At 36.0% G+C, this 18,140-nt stretch overlaps 1 protein-coding gene across 1 annotated transcript in view; it reads left to right on the top strand.

Moving 5' to 3' along the window:
• Agmo (alkylglycerol monooxygenase) overlaps nucleotides 1–18,140 on the top strand; it is a 401,155-nt gene that overhangs the window by 253,269 nt on the left and 129,746 nt on the right. The gene's annotated exons all lie outside the window — the stretch shown is intronic.

Raw genomic sequence — 18,140 nt, 5'->3', positions numbered from 1 at the left:
CACAACTGGAGAGTCTGGAGGAAATGAGTTTCCTAGACAGACATCAAACACCAACATTAAATCAGGATCAAATAGATCATCTAAACAGTCCCCAAACCCCTAAAGAAATAAAAGGGGTCATAGAAAGTCTCTCAACCAAAAAGAGCATGGGACCAGATGGCTTCAGTGCAGAATTCTATCAGACCTTCAAAGAAGAGCTAACACCAATACTCTTCAAACTATTCCACAAAACCGATACAGAAGGAACACTACCCATCTCATTCTATGAAGCCACAATTACGCTGATACCAAAACCACAGCAAGATCCAACAAAGAAAAGAGAACTTCAGGCCAATTTCCCTTATGAATATTGATGCAAAAATACTCAATAAAATTCTTGCCAACTGAATCCAAGAACACATCAAAACAATCATCCACCATGATCAAGTAGGCTTCATCCCAGGGATGCAGGGATGGTTCAATATAAGGAAATCCATCAATGTAATCCATACATAAACAAATTCAAAGAAAAAAAACCATATGATCATCTCATTAGATGCAGAAAAAGCATTTGACAAAATTCAGCATCCTTTCATGCTAAAAGTCTTGGAAAGAACAGGAATTCAAGGCCCATACCTAAACATAGTTAAAGCAATATACAGCAAACTGGTAGCAAACATCAGACCAAATGGAGAGAAACTTGAAGCAATCCCACTAAAATCAGGGACTTGACAAGGCTACCCTCTCTCTCTATATATTTTCAATATAGTACTTGAAGTTCTAGCAAGAGCAGTTAGACAGCATAAGGAGGTCAAAGGGATACAAATTGGAAAGGAAGAAGTCAAATTATCACTATTTGCAGATGATATGATAGTATACTTAAGTGATCCAAAAAAGTCCACCAGAGAACCAGGCTGAGAAAGAAGTTCTGAAAATTATACCCTTCACAATAGCCACAAACAATATAAAGTATCTTGGTGTGACTCTAACCAAACAAGTGAAAGATCTATATGACAAGAACTTCAAGTCTCTGAGGAAGGAAATCGAAGAAGACCTCAGAAAATGGAAAAAAACTTCCATGCTCATCGATTGGCAGGATTAATATAGTTAAAATGGCCATCTTGCCAAATGCAATATACAGATTCAATGCAATCCCCATCAAAATCCCAACTCAGTTCTTCACAGAGTTAGAAAAAGCAATTCTCAAATTCATCTGGAATAACAAAGAACCCAGAATAGCTAAAAGTATTCTCAACAGTAAAAGAACTTCTGGGGGAATCAGTATCCCAGACCTCAAGCAATTCTACAGAACAATAGTGTTAAAAACTGCATGGTTTTGGCCCAGTGTCAGGCAAGGGGACCAATGGAATAGAATTTAAGAACCAGAAATGAATTCACAGACCTATGGCCACTTGATCTTTGACAAAGGAGCAGAAAACATCCAGTGGAAAAGTCTTTTCAACAAATGGTGCTGGTTCAACTGGAGGTCAGCATGCAGAAGAATGCGAATGGATTCATTCTTATCTCCTTGTACTAAGTACAGCTCCAAGTGGATCAAGACCTCCATGTAAAACCAGACACACTGAAACTAATAGAAAAGAAACTGGGGAAAACCGTTGAGGACATGGGCACAGAGGAAAAGTTCCTGAACAAAACACCAAGAATTGAGAAATGGGACCTCATAAAATTACAAAGTTTCTGTAAGGCAAAGGACACTGTCAAAAGAATAAAACGGCAACCAAAAAATTGGGAAATGATCTTCACCAACCCTACATCCGATAGAGGGCTAATATCCAATATATACAAAGAATTCAAGAAGTTAGACCACAGGAAGCCAAATAACCACATTAAAAAAACATAACTAAACAAAGAATTTTCACCTGAAGAAATTCAGATGGCTGAGAAGCACCTTAAGAAATGCTCAACATCACTAGTCATTAGGAAAATACAAATCAAAACAACCCTGAGATTTCACCTCACACCACTCAGAATGGCTAAGGTTAAAACTCAGGTGACAGCAGATGTTGGCAAGGATGTGGAGAAAGAGGAACACTCCTCCACTGCTGGTGGGATTGCAAGAGGGTACAACCACTATGGAAATCAGTCTGGCGGTTCCTCAGAAAACTGGAAATGACACTTCTGAAGGACCCTGCTATATACCTCTCCTGGGCATATACCCAAAGGATTCCCCGGCATGCAATAAGGATACATGCTCCATTATGTTCATAGCAGTCTTTATTATAATAGCCAGAAGCTGGAAAGAACCCAGATGTCCCTCAATGGAGGAATGGATACAGAAAATGTGGTATATTTCCACAATGGAATACTACTCAGCAATTAAAAACATTGAATTCATGAAATTTTTAGGCAAATGTTTGGATCTGGAAAATATCATTCTAAGTGAGGTAACCCAATCACAAAGAATACACATGGACTGCAATCACTGATAAGTGCATATTAATTAGCCCAGAAGCTCTAAATACCCAAGGAACAATTAGCATAACAAATGACTCCCATGAAGAAGTAAGGAAGGGGTCCTGATCTTGAAAAGGCTTGATCTAGCTTTGTAGGGGAGCACCAGGACAGAGAAAAAGGAGGGAGGTGATTGGAGAATGGGTGGAGAAAAGAAGGCTTATGGGACATATGGGGAGGGGGGAACTGGGAAAGGGGAAATCATTTGGAATGTAAACAAAGAGTATAGAAAATAAATAAACATATATATATATATATAAGATATATATTATATTTAAGTATATATTTATTTAGAGAATGAGCAAACACATGAGTATAATTTTGAAGATTTTGTAAAAAATATAAATAAACAGAACTCTGATTTTCCAATACAGTATCTCAAAAGCAAGGACAATCAAAAGTGGGTCTGCTGTGAAGTCAGCATAGGAAAGGACAGGTAATCTGCTAGTCTGTGGGGAATAATAATTGCTTTCCACCTGTGTATTTGAAATCTTCTCGAGTCCAAGTTATGAGAGGGAGAAAAAAGGAAACATCTCAGCACTCATCTTTTTCCTTTATTGAAGATGATCTCTGTTGGGTAGATATTTTGCGGGTGTAATAGTGATGATTTCTTTCAGAAATATTTCCATCTTGTGCTATGAATGTATATCTATGAGCCTACAGCCTTTATTTATAATCCATCCGTTGCACCTCTCTCACTCCTCCCTCAGTTCCTCATCCCATTCCTACTCCCCTGTCTCTGAGCGGGTGTTCCTCCACTCCCAGGCCTCCACCCTCTCTGAGACCTCAACTTTTTTGAGGATTAAGCCAGACCAGGCAATCTTCTGTTGTATATGTGTGGGGCACCTACGACCAGCTCATGTATGCTGCCTGATTGGTGGTTCAGTGTCTGAGAGATCTTAGGCTTAGTTGAGACTGCTGGTCTTCCTTTGGAGTTGTCGTCTTCAGCTTCTTCCAGTCTTTCCAAAATTCAACCACAGTGATCCATGACTTCAGTCCAATGTAAGTGTTTACGTCTGTCTTAGCTGGTTGGGCCTCTCAAAGACAGCCATGCTGGGCTCCTGTCTGTAAGCACAGCAAAGTATCACTGATACTGTCAGACCTTGGTGTTTCTCCATGAGATGGATCCCTATTTGGGCAGGTCATTGGACCATCCTTTCTCTCAGTGTCTTCTGTGTTTTTGTCCCTGCAGTAATTTTAGACAGGAACACTTCTGGTTCAGAAGTTTTGACTATGGGTAGTTTAGATCTTTAGTAAATTTTACATTTCATTTGTATGAACTCATGATCCATCTGTGGACACTTGCTTATGAACTCATTTTGTCGTGATTGCTAGCTTATGTTGACATAGAATTATGACATAGAATTGATTTTAAGGTCATTAAGGCAATGTCTTTGTGCTGGTCCATTTTTAAATAATATCATTTTGAATAATAACATTGCACCCACAATTCTCTTCAGTTAGAGAAGAGATCAGATTTCTTTTACAATTTGATTTATGTAAGTACATTTCAGGACAGGGCAATTTCTATATTTATAATAATTTTCTAAATCACTTTCAGTGAAATGACTGACATCTATTCATTGAATACTACTGTGGTCATCATTTGATGGCAGTTTCCATTACATTGCTGTCCTGGATACTTGGATTCAATAACTTCTGTGTTTGGAAAGGAATGGATGAATGAAAATCTTCCGGGATATTTTATTTTACTCTTAGTAGCTAAATAGTAATGTATTTTTGTTCATTCCAATCAAGCTTTTAAGGACTTAACAGGTGTGTAAAACTGAAAAACAGCTTAGGTCAACCATTAGGTTAGGAACCTGCTCTTATTACAGTGTAGTATTGTATCCAATAATGTGAGAGAAATTTGAACCTCTTTGCCTATCCCCACTCCTGATTTAATAAAAACAAAAAGCAAGATTACTCTATGATGATTTATTTCAGGGTGCATTTATTTTTATGTTCTAGCACTAAATATAAGTATCTGGTTTCATGAAGACATATGTCACTTGTAAGACTATGCTTAAATAAGCTTTTATGGTATATGGGGATTATAGAATTGACTTTTCTGGGTCATATATTGATACATTATATGTTAGGATTAGTCTCCTAAGTTCCCACTAACACAATCTTAAACTAAAGGATGAATTTTCAAGTTACTATACTTACCCATATGTTTCCCAGTTTGTATGAAATAATAAACATCTTTGTCAATTTGAAAGTCTAGTTTCTAAGAGAAGGAATCACAAGGAAGACTTGAAAATTGAAGGTACCTGGCATAAATACAGTCTTTTGTAATGCTTGTACTTTAGTCATGATGACACCTGTTTTACACTTGATGCAGTTTCTGTGTCCATTCTTCATCAAATGGGGAGAAAGAATATTCATTTTAAAATAGGACAATTTGGTTTTAGTGTCATGTATCTAGAGTAGCTTTTTCAGACAGTGATATTTTCAGCTACAATCTGAAATATTAAAGTGACTTAACTTTATGTCACTTAATATCATATAGGTGATATAGGTGAGCTGGTTTATCCTGTTACACAGAAATCTACTGTAGTCTTTGTGGTCTAAGGATTTTAGCTAAAAATTATATTGCTTAAAGTTAGAAGTTGGCTAGTATTCATATTACCATACTAAAGACCTTAATAAATACCTATTTTATTTAGATAATTTCATTTACTTATATGGCTTAAAATTTTATATTTGAAATTTTTCTTTGGAAATTTATATGTTTGGAGACAAACTTCAGAATCTGCAGTTTGCTTAATAGGCTAAAATTCTTAGCTAGCAAGTGATAAATAGACTAGTAAACCTATGTCAGTCATACTGACTGGAGTGGGAATACCTTTTGCTGCAGTCATTTGTTATTACAATGATGAAATCAATCCACGGAAGGAAGAATTCATTTTTCCATTAATTTATTAACTTTACATTCTGGTCACAGTCCTCTATCTTCCCAGTCCCTTCTCTTCTACCCCTCTCTCTCCTTCATCTTTGAGAAGGGTGAGGTCTGCCACTGGGTACCAATCCACACGAATACCTCAAGTCACTACAGAACTCCTTTCCCACTGATGATACCCAAGACAGTGAGGGGGAACTGAGGGGACCAGGGTCCACGGTCAGGCATCAGAGTCAGAGTGAGCCCACTCCAGTTGTTGGCTGACCTTATGAAGTCCAAGTAATACATCTTCTGCATATATGTATGGTGCCTAGGCCCAGCCTTAGTATGCTCTTTGGTTGATGGTTCAGTCTCTGGGAGCTCCCAAGCCTCCAGATTAGTTGACCTATTCATCTTTCTGTAGTGCCCCTATCCCCTCCAGGTTTCTTCATCCTTCCCCAAGTCTTCCACAAGACTTCCTGAGCTCCGACTAATGTTTGGTTGTTAGTCTCTGCATCTGTTTCAGGTAGGGAAGCCTCTCAGAGGACAGTTATAGTAAGATCCTCTCTGCAAGCACAACAGAGTATCATTAATAGTGTCAGAAATTGGTTCTTGCCCATGGGATGGATCTTAAGTTTGTACAGTTATTGGTTGATCATTCCCTCAGTCTCTACAACATCCTTGGGCTGTCTATCAGGGTGACTATAGCTAAGGATCCTAGCAGCAGGTTATATAGAGTCTGAAGTGGCCACCTCCTGTAGCCATGCAGGACTACCAGTGGAAGGATAGGAACACCAACACACTCACAAAAACTTTGACTCAAAATTTGTTCTGCCTATGAGAAGTACAGGGGATGAGTTCATTTTAACTCATGGTAGGCTTATGCTGGAGAATACATGGTTACATGGGTATAGAGCAAGTGTTCATTATGTAGTCTCTGCAATCAAGAATCAGGAAGAGATGAATCCTGATTATCAAAAGGAATATCTTCCCCAATATCCCCTTCTGACTCTGCCTGGAGCTCAGCTCATGAAATGATATCACTCCTACTTAGGGTAGATCTTCCCCTCACAATGAAACTTCTCTGGAAACACACTCACAACACATGCCCAGAGGTTTATATCTGAGGTGATTCTAAATCCAGGCAAGTTGACACTGAAGATTAACCATTATGTCATTCTTTGCTTTGATTCCAAAAATCCATTTCTCTGAGTCCAGTGATCAGCTTTCTTAGCTTTTAAATATTGAATAGTCATTGGACCATCATTTATATTCTTCATCTCTAAAGGTAGGCCATTGTCTTTAAGTCCCCTACTCTGTGTCAATAGTTGTGGTTGTGGTGTGGGAGATAATGGCTTGGAATGGGAAAGTGGATGAAAGAGATGCTGGCTCACTGTCTATGGGCTGATGGACACCATCGGAGTTTATCACTCTTTTCCATATATAAATAAAAATATTGTTCTTCTACTGGATTAATATCTTGTTTTCTCCTTGGAGATTTCTCTTACTGAGAAGCATCAGTAACAGACAGATGCAATTGGATTTACATTCCTGATCGCTACTTTAAAGTGATGTGTATCTTCTTCATTAGAATTGAACTCTACCTGGCATTGGTAAATACATAGTGTTCTGGTGATGTTATACCTTATACTATTTCTTAAAAGTTATGCTAATTCAAACATCACTTAGAAATCATTTCTGTAGATAAGTGAAATTTCTGAAACAAGTGCTTGATGTTTCCTGAGGTGCTCAGTGACAATAAAATTAACTTATAATTAAGTTAATTAAGTTAATTAAGAAAATGATAAAGCCTCGTGTGATTAACTATATATGCTGTATATAGCACAATATATACCTAACTACAGTCTTTTTTTATGGTGTTTCTTCCTATCTCAATGAAAGGTTATGTTGGTGCTTATGCAATAGAATAGCTCACTCATTTATATAAGTCACTTCTGTATATGACAAGATCATAGTTTTATATGTTCCTGGCTTATAAATATCTCAAAGTTAAGTATGCAGAAAATATCCACCTATGTTTTCTGCTCATCTTTTTTTCCCGCTATATTTCAATTGCTCTATATATTTGTGTTCCATGGCTGTGTAGCTAAACATCACAAACTTACTAACTTTCTGCCGCAGCTAATCGGTTCTCTGTTCCAGGATTCACAATGGCAAAATAAAAGTTGGCTTTTAGTTGATTCAGATGTTACCAGCATCTTCCCTGTGATTTTAATAGGAGGGCCTCATTGCTGGTTGTCAGCTATGATCTTGTGAAGGGTCCCTCCCATGCTGCATTCCTTCCCTGTGTGGGAAGTAAGCAATAGAACAGAAAACCTTTACACTCAAATATCTCTTATTTTGTTCTTTCATCACATCTTTTACTCTCCTTTCTTATTCAAGCCAGAAAGAATTTACCATTTTCAGAAATTAAATTAATTAGAATGGGTCTATCTGAATAATTCAAAATTATCTTCTTACCTTAATGTTCATACCTTTAATTATGTCATTTCTGTGCCTTCTTTGATGTGAAGTAGTTACCTTACTAATTTTAGGATTGAGGTGTAGCAACTATGGAGGAAACAGTACTTACCCAACTGGTGGATCCATTACTTTATATATTATTTGTATGTTTTATGATATGTCATAATACAGTTTTAGAACTCAACTGAGAAATGTTTTATGGGAAATATATCAAAAATAAACAAATGAATCCAAATGTAAAGAGGATAAATTTTAAATTTTGAAGGGAAATTTGCATTTAAAGTATATGCCATTTCATTTTCAAAATGTGCTATTAGAACTTTGAAACTGACATTTATTATAGATATTGAATATCTCCATTAATAGTTTCCTATGCTTACTGGACAAAGTACATTTTTGATTATGGATATCATGTCATTACTATGATGTCCCTCTGTCTTTTCTCTTTTCTGATCAAGTTTATGATGCAATTCCTTTACTGAAATGTCTTTATTGTTTTCTAGAACTTTAAATCCATTGGATGTTCAAAATGTAGACAGAGCTACTCTTTTTTCACAGAGCTCATTTTTTTCACAGAGATCTGCTGTCAATATGTGAACTTTAAAGAGCAGGCAAAAGTAAAACTGGGAATGAGCCTACCTGCCGACCAATGTTAGGATTCTGAACACTTAGATTAACTGACTGTGACTTCTTCATTTGTAAGTGATCTTAAGATTGGTTTCCAGCCTAGACCGTGGATTGAGACTGTGAAATGTTTAGCCCTGTGTTTAGCAGAAGTTGATTGAAAATTAGTGAGACAGGACTTTTAGGAATATGGGAATAAAGTGACAGCTATGCCTTTCTTACAATGAAATCATTCAAATCAAAGAATCTTTTTGTTGGGCACTTAAAATAGCCTTTCATTTTTAGGAGCATTCGACACTGAGCATAACAATGTACTACAGTCAAGTTGCACATAGATACATCCATGAAGCCACAACTTCTTTTGCAGTCTCTCTCCGTCTCTGACCATCTATCCCAGGTCACTTTTATTTTTCTAAATAATTTCTTTTGTTCAGACTTCCGTTCAGTGTTAGCTCTCATCAGATTGTCTTCAGAACAGTTTAGCTCAACCTCATCCTTAGGAGAGAGCCTCTGTCACACTCCCCACCATCCTGCCAACACCTATAAAATTCTGGGATGTCAGCTCTTTTCTCTCAGGACATTAAAGACACAAACACTTGTTCTTCTTGAGAAGTCATCACCAGCTCAACAGTGAGGAATCTGAAGGAAACTTGCTTTGATTTTCCTTCTGTCTTTCATGCTTGCTTATTTGTTTAGTTATTTTGAGGCAAGGTTTCCATAACCTTGGCTGTCCTAGAACCCATTGTGTAAACCAGGCTTGCCTTAAGCTTTGGAGCATTAGAAATAAAGGTTAGTGCTATTATGACCATCCCCTCTGCCTTTTACACTTTAAACATTTTTCTTTGAGTCTGCAGCATTTGTTAGTTTTTAGTATTTTTTGCTTAGGATTCACTTTCTTTTTGTTATGCTGCAGAGCTTAAGATTCCTATCCCTGCTGGATGTTAAGGCTTCTTTTTTATTTAACAACTTTAATTATTTAATTATATGCATATAAATATAATATATAATAACAGAAATATATTTGAGTGATTATGTTTTAATGGTATGGTTATGGTATAGGTCCTGATTGGTGTAGTATCTTTATTATTATTATTATTATTATTATTACTATTATTATTTTAAAATATGATTCATGACCTTTGTTTTACAAACTGTATCATATATGCATATATTCTAACTTTATGTTTTTTCATTTTCTCTTTCTTTTTTCTTTTTTCTTTTTTTTTAATTTCTATATTCTTTGTGTATGTTAATGCTTCTTCATCTTTGAAAAGCAGGTGCACTCAGGTCTCTATTTACTGCAGAAACTCCACATAAACATATCAATGCGGGTGTCTCTCTGTCTCTGTCTCTGTCTCTCTCTCTCTCTCTGTCAGTCTCTCTCTGTCAGTCTCTGTCTCTCTGTCTCTGCTTCTTCCTTGTCTCTCTGTCTCTCTCTCTCCCTCCATCACCTCCACCCCCACCTTCTTCTTTAGTCACAGTGTTTAACTCTTCACATCCTTTTGATTTATTGTTTAGTCTGGTACCATAATCTGGTCTTAAATCCTTCTAATTGTTTATAGAAACTTTTGTTATAATTTTTATTCCTCAAAGCTCTCTCATTTTAACATATATATTTTTTTAGTATTTTATTCCTTGAAATACTTTCAAATGCATTTTATATTTCCCTAAAGATGACCAGTAGATTCTCTTTGAACATGTCTGATAACTTCAGCAGTTCAGTGTCTGATCTGTGTCTGATCTGAGCTGCTTTTGATTTCTGATAAATCTGATGATTTTTAAGGACATGCTTCTCACTGCTTTTTAAAAATGATAGCGATTCATTAAAACATTGGATGAAAGTGACTTGATTCAGATAGTATGTGTCCACTCTTGGTCAGCTTCTGTAGGATCTGTCCCACATGGGATTGAAGCTACCTGAGAAATGGCAACCTGGTTGCCAATCTGATCAAGGCCTGTCTTAGAAGTATCACTTCTTGGTGGCATTTATCTTTCATCTATGATTAGGGCTAGATAACTTTCTCTGCAATTAAGAAAAAGTAGGATGGATTCATTGGAGGAGGCTTTCTGTAAGTTACCTCATCATGTGTCCTGAACTTTCCTCTTCATCACAGTATATTATTAGGAAGAAGGCAGAGGTGCATGGTTGCCAGAGGCATCTTGGCCTTTGTTCCAATGTAGCCGTTGTAGCTTATGAGTTTTCATTCTTTCTTGGATCTTTTCCTATGATTTTCTTGGTAGCTCTTTAGTGCACTTAACAATTCAGAATGTCATGAAGCACTTTTGATTTTGCTCTTATTAGCAGTTTGTTAGCCTACTGTGGAAGACAGAACACTGTCTCTCCAAGCACACACCCATGCTCAAATATCTAGAATAAAACGTGTGAATCTTTCTATGTAATATGGCAAGAAGAATCTTAGGTGGTAGATGAACAAGTGTGCTAATCAGGTAACATAAAGATATGGGGATTTTTATAGACTGCCTGTGCTTAAGATAATCACAGAGCTGGTATAAATTAAAGAAGGAGGCAGGAGAGTCAGAGTGATGTCATATGAGATAGACTGTTACTGATTTGAAGATGAAAGACAGCCATGGGCCAAAGAATGTAAGCAACATCCAGAGGCTGGAAAGACGGTGAAACAGATTCTCCCTCAGAGCCACCAGAAATGTAGCCCTGCCAATGCCTTGAATTTAGAACAGTCAAACCCATCGTGGATAGCCAACCACAATTACAAAGTGGTCTGTTTGTGCCCTGTTAAGCCATTAGGTTTATAATAACTCACAACAGCATCAATGGGATAGTAATATACCTTGACATACTAACAAATAGAAATTAGCTATTTTTTACAAAAATATTTTATATGCATTTAACTATATAAAATATATAAAAATATAAATACTAAAAATATGACATTAAGAATGATGCAGTCCCCATATTTCTAGGAATGCCAATCATGTGATAATATTATTCAAAACTTTATAATATGCTATCACTCAATATGATAGCAAGGATATCATATTAAATTTATTTGATTTAATTTTAAAAGTTTTTAATACTTATTTGTGCTATTTATATGTTAATTAGAAGGCAAGAAACAATGTTTTCCAAGTAGTATGCAAATATGCTTATTTCTGGCAAAGTAATAGAAACTGAGTGTTTTTTTTTTTTTTTCCTTTTTGCTGGCTTACTTCTTCCAGAGTTGTAGCTAAAAATGAGATGGAAATTTTTGCTAAAAATATTATCTTGGCATTTTTAGCAAATAGAAGCTAAATAGTTATAGCTTTGATCATTTATTGCATAAGAGTGCTTATGATGAGAGTGTTTCGGTTTGTTTAAATAACATTGCTTAATGAAATTATTCTTTAAATTAAAACCAAACTTGATCTATTTAAAGTGTGCCAAGCCCCTCAGTGTTAACACTGTATTTCTGCTCAAAGCAACTGCTAATCCTGAGACTGGCTCTGAGCATGTGAGGAGCATGCATGGTGCTGGAATCCTGAGGTTCCGTAGGATGAGGGAAGCTTTTCTTACAGGCAGCACAGGATGCTGCTTTATTTTAAAGTTTGTTTGAAGCTCAAGAAACAGAGATATATACAGAGATATATGTTAATTTGGCAACCTTCAAAGATGACATTAAGAGGATTATACTTTTACTTCCATTAGATATGAAGCCAGTTTTCTTTCCAATATGTAACAAATTTTATTTAATATTTTTGTTCTTTTAGATACATTCTTTTCTCATAGAAGATGTCCTGATAATAGTTTTCCTCCCTCTACTCCTCCCAGTTCCTCTCTTCTTTTTCATACCTCCTAAGCCACTCCATCTCTTTCTCTCTTTCTTTACTAAAGAATAAGATTCTAAGAGATAACAGCCAAACATGACAAAATAATATAAAATAAAATATAATGCAAAAACTATCATATAAAAGGTGGACACACAAGAGAATGAAAAACGTCCCAAGATAATGCACAAGGAACAGAGACCCTCTTATTCATACATTTTGGGGTCCCATGAAATGCAAGAACGAAAGCTGCAATATATATACAGAGGACCTGGCATAAACTCACGCAGGCTCTGTCCTTGTTGCTCCAAACCCTGTGAGCTGCTTTCCGCCTTACTTAGTTGATTCGCAGGGCCTTGTTCACCTGGAGTTTCAGTCCTCTATGGCTCTTACAGTCTTTCTGTCTCCTTTTCTGGGGGATTCCCTGAGCTCCAAGGGGAGGAATTTGATGGGTACTTCCAATTTATTCTCTCTCTCTCTCTCTCTCTCTCTCTCTCTCTCTCTCTCTCTCTCTCTCCCTCTCTCTCTCGATTTATTCATTATTATTATAATTAACAGCTTACAATCTTTTATTTTAATCTCAGTCACATTCTGACTCCCCCAAATAAATTTAAATTCAGAAAAAGCAAATCCATATGAATGTGAGTTTGATCCTACAAATACACCTACCTTTTTCAATACAATTTTTCCTAGTAGCCATTACATTCCTAATATTCGACCTAGAAATTGCCTTATTACCCCCCTACCATGAGCAATCCAAACAACTAATACTATTACAATAATAGTCTCAGCTTGGTCATTATCTTATCTCTCAGATTAATCTATGAATGAATACAAAAAGGATTAGAATGAACAGAGTAACAGGTAATTAATTTAACTGTAATTTGACTCATTACATTGCAATTATATTCATAATTAGCAACATGACATCTGCCTTCCTTAACCTTATACTAGATTTTACTTTATCACTTCCAGGTACTCTTATAGTCCATTCTCACCTTATATCAACCTGTCTGTCTAGAAGTTATACTATCTCTATTTATTATAGTTTCAATAGCCACTTTAAATTCTAACTCCATAATCTAAATACCAATTCCTGTTACTATTTTAGTGTTTGCAGCATGTGAGGCACCAGTAGCCTTAGCTCTACTAGTCAAAGTCTCCAACACACATGGAACTGACTATATATGAAACCTTAACTTGCTACAATGCTAAAAATTATTTTATATCACTAATACTCTCTCCCTTTCCCTCTCCCTCCCTCCCCCTGCCTCCTCCTCCCTTCCTCCCTACTAATCTCTCTCTCTCTCTCTCTCTCTCTCTCTCTCTCTCTCTCTCTCTCTCTCTCTCTCTCTCTCTCTCCATAATATCTGGCTGTGGGTCTCTGCATCTGTTCCCATTCGCTGCCAGAGAAAGCCTCTGTAATGATAAATGGGTAAGGCACTGATCTACAGGTATAGAAAAATATTAGAAATCATTTTATTGATTTTTCTTTTAGACCAGTAATGTTTGGTTTTACTTTAGGTCTCTGGGTTATCTTGTCTCTAGTTCCTGTTTAGGTAAGCAGTGTCTGGTATGGTTGCTTTCTCTTGGAGTGGACCTTAGGTTAAATAAGACATTGGTTGGCTGACCCTATAAGTTTTGAGCCATCATTGTCCTGGCATATTTTTTACTAGATTTTCACTGCACTAGGTTTCCACACATCCCACAATGCCACCTCCCCCAGTTCTGCCATTTTTCTATGCAATCTCTCTCCAACCCTCCTCCATCTAATTTCCTGCTTCTGTCTCCACCTGCCCCAAGTCTGCTAATAAAATCTGTATTTTCCCCTTACAGGGAGATTCATGTGACTCCCCTTGACTCCTCTACTTTATTTATCTTCTCTGGGTCTATGAATTTTAGTTTGATTATTATCTACTTAACAGCTAATATTCCTTTATAAGTAAATACCTACTCAATCTCTGTTTGGGTCACCTCATTCAAGGTTATTTTTTTTCTAACTGTATCCATTTTCACTTGCCTGAAAATTCACGATCTGATGCCATTTTAAAAAACCTTCTAAGTAATACTCTATTGTGAAAGTGTACCAAATTTTCTTTATTCATTCTTCAATTGAGACACACCTAGGTTGTATTAAATTTGTAGCTTGTTTTTGATAGAATGGCCAATTTTACTCTTAATTCTTCTGATCCCGGAGCATGGGAAACCTTCCATTTTCTGACATGTTCTTCAATTTCTTTCTTCAACAAAAATTGAAGTTCCTGTCATACAGGTCTCTCATTTGCTTAACTAGAGTTAGCCCAAGGTATTTTATATTGTTTGTGGCTATTGTGAAAGGTCTGTTTATATTATTTCTTTCTCAGTACACTTTTCATTGATATATAGGAGAACTCTGAATTTATTTTTTAGTTCATCTTGTATCCAGTCACATCTTTAAAGATGTTTATTAGCTGTAGGATTTCCTTGGTAGAAACTATAGTGTTTATAGAAACTATATTGTATATAGAAGAAACATATACATTATCATATTATCTGCAAATAATGATATTTCTTCCTTATCAACTTGTATCTCCTTGATCTCCTTAAGTTGTCTTATTGCTCTAACTAGCACTTTAAGTTCTAGTTCAATAGTAAGTTGAGTAGACAGACATATCTTGTTTATGATTTTGGTGGATTTTCTTTGAGTTTCTCTCCATTAATTTTGATGTTGCCTATAGGCTTGTTGTAAATTGACACTACATGTTTAGGTGTCCTCCTTGGATCACTAATCTCTAGAAGACATTAATTGTGAAGAGGTGTTTAAGTTTGTCCAAGTATTTTCTGCCATCTAATGAGATAAATCTGTATGCTTTTTTCTTTCTGTTTTTTGGATGGTGCTACAATGACTTATTTTCTTATGTTGAACAAAACCTACTAGATCGTGGTATATGTTTTTTATGATGTATTCTTGGATTGAGTTTGTTTTGTTGAGTATTTTCACATTTATGTTCAGAAGTGCAAGAGAATTATAGAACAATTTCCCTTCTGAACATAAATGTGAAAATACTCAACAAAACAAACTCAATCCAAGAATACATCATAAAAAACATATACCATGGCCTCATAAAAGAATTTGCCAGTGTTCCTTCTGTGTTTTGGCAAATCATTTGAGGAGCATTGATGTTATCTCTTCATAGAAAGTCTGGTAGAATATTGTGCTATAACCATCCAGCCCTGGTCTTTCCTGGGTTGGGAGACATTTTAATGCCTGCTTTTATTTCTATCCGAGTTATAGTTCTATTAGATTATTGATATGATCTTGATCCAACTTTGTAAGTTGTATCTAATGAGAAGATTATCCATTTCTTTTATATTTTCCAATTCTATTGAAGACAGATTTTGAAAGTATGACCTAATGATTCTTGCACTCCCATTGTGTGTTGCTATGGTCTTCCTTTAAATTCTTATTTTGTTAATTTGGATATTCTCTCTTCATCTTTTAGTAATTTTATATAAGGGCTTGTCTATCTTTTTGAATTTAGCCAGGAACTAACTCATTGTTTAATTGATTCTTTGTACTGTTCTTTTTGTTTCTATTTTATTGATTCTTGATATAAGCTTGATTATTTCTTTATAATCTCTTTATATTTGTCTTTATAAAGATATTTTCTTTATAATTGTCTACTCATCTTTGGTGTATCTGAATTCTTTTTATCTAGAGCTATTAATTTGCTAGGATGAGATCTCTCCATTTATTTAAAATGTAGGCACTTCATAATATAAAAGTTCCTTTTAGCACTGTTTTCATTGTGTTTCATAAGTTTTGATATTCTTTGCAATCATTTTCACTGAATTCTAGAAAGTCTTTAATTTTTTCCTTTTTTTATTTCTTTTTTTAATTAGATATATTATTTACCTGAATTTCAAATGTTGTTTCCTTTCCTGGTTCCCCCTCCAAAAAATCCCCTAGCCTATTTCCCTCCCCCTGCTCACCAATTCACCCACTCTTGATTCCCTGTTCTGGCATTCCCCTACACTGGGGCATCTAGCTTTCTCAGGACCAAGGGCCTCTCCTCTCTTTGATGTCCAACAAGTCCATCCTCTGCTACATATGCATCTGGAGCCATGTGTCCCTCCGTGTGTACTCATTGGCTGGTGGTTAAATTGCTAGGAGCTCTGGGAGGTACTGGGTCGTTCAAATTGTTGTTCCTCCTATGGAACTGCAAACCCCTTCAGTTCCTTGGGGCCTTTCTCTAGCTCATTCATTGGGGACCCTGTGCTCAGTACAATGGTTGGCTGAGAGTGTCTCCCTCTGTATTTGTCATGCACTGGCATAGTCTTCCAGGTGACAGCTATATCAGGCTCCTGTCAGCAAGAACTTGTTGGCATCAACAATAGTGTCCGGGTTTTGTAATTGTATATGGGATCGATCCCAAGGAGGGGCATAGTCTTTCCATCAGTCTCTTCTCCACATTTTGTCTTGGTATCTCCTCCTCTGGGTATTTTGTTCCCCATTCTATGAAGGACCAGAGTATCCATATTTTGTTCTTTCTTCTTTTTGAGCTTCATTCGGTCTGTGAATTCAATCTTGGGTATTCCAAGCTTCTGGGCTAATATCCACTTACCAATGAGAGCATGCCATGTCTGTTCTTTTGTGATCCTAACTCAGGATGATATTTTCTATTTCCATGCAATTGCTTAAGAATTTCATAAATTCATTGTTTCTAAAAGCTGATTCGTATTCCATTGTGTAAATGTACCACATTATCTGTATCCATTCCTTCGTTGAGGGACATCTGGGTTCTTTCTTGCTTCTTGCTGTTATAAATAAGGCTGCTATGAACATAGTGGAGCATGTGTCCTTATTACATGCTAGGTAGGGAATCCTCTAGGTATATGCCCAGGATTTATTTCTGTCTTCATGCATTTATTATTGAGTAGAGAGTTATTCAGTTTCCGTGAGTTTATAGGCTACCTGGGGTTTTTTTTTCCTGATGTAGCAAAAGTCCAGCTTTAATCTGTGGCAGGCTGATAGGATACATGAAGTTATTTCAAATATGTTTTATCCTTTGAGACTTGCTTTGTGACCAAGTATGCAATCAGTTTTGGAGAGAGTTACATGAGTTTCATATACTTTTGTGTTTGAAATGAAATGAAATGCTTTGTAGATATCGATTAGTTCCATTTGGTTAATAAGATCTATTAGCTCCAGAGTTTCACTATTTTTTGTCTAGATAACTTGTGATACCCTATCTCATTGCTGAGAGTTGGATACTAAAGTGTTCTATTTTCAGTGTATGTGGGTCAGTATCTGATTTAAGCTTTAGTAATGTTTCAAACATCACTAACATTTAGTAATGGTACAAACAGGAGTATCTAAATATTTAAGGCATAGATATTAACAATGGATTCGTAATGCCTGATGGTGGTGTGTATTTTAATCCAAGCACTCAAGAAACAGAAATTGGAGGATCTCTGTTAGTTCAAGGCCATCCTGACCTAAAGGGGAAACTCCAGGACAGCCAGAGATTTACACAGAAAAACTCTGTCTAAAAAGAGAAAAAAAGAATCAAAAGAAGAAACAAACAAAAGAAGAGTTGACTTATCATCTTGATTGAAATTTTCTTTTTTGTATAAGAACTGTCCTTCCCAGCCTCTTTTGATTACTTTTGGTTTGAAGTCTATTTTGTAAATATTGCAATGGCTACACCAACTTGCTTCATAACTCCATTTGATTGGAAAATATTTTTCTAAATCTTTACTCTGAGGTAGTGTCTATCTTTGATGTCAAGAAGTGTTTCTTGTGCTCAGCAGAAAGATGGATTCTGTTTTATCATCTATTAGGTAAATATATGGTTTTTTATTGGAGAGTTGAGAAGATTGATATTGAAAGATATTAATGGCTTAAAGTTATTTATTTATTTTTTTTTGGGAC

The sequence above is a fragment of the Apodemus sylvaticus genome, chromosome 6 (assembly GCF_947179515.1).
Source record: "Apodemus sylvaticus chromosome 6, mApoSyl1.1, whole genome shotgun sequence".
In the NCBI taxonomy this organism is placed as follows: domain Eukaryota; kingdom Metazoa; phylum Chordata; class Mammalia; order Rodentia; family Muridae; genus Apodemus; species Apodemus sylvaticus.
Note: the sequence above shows the minus strand (reverse complement) of the source record. Positions and strands in the feature narration are given on the sequence as shown.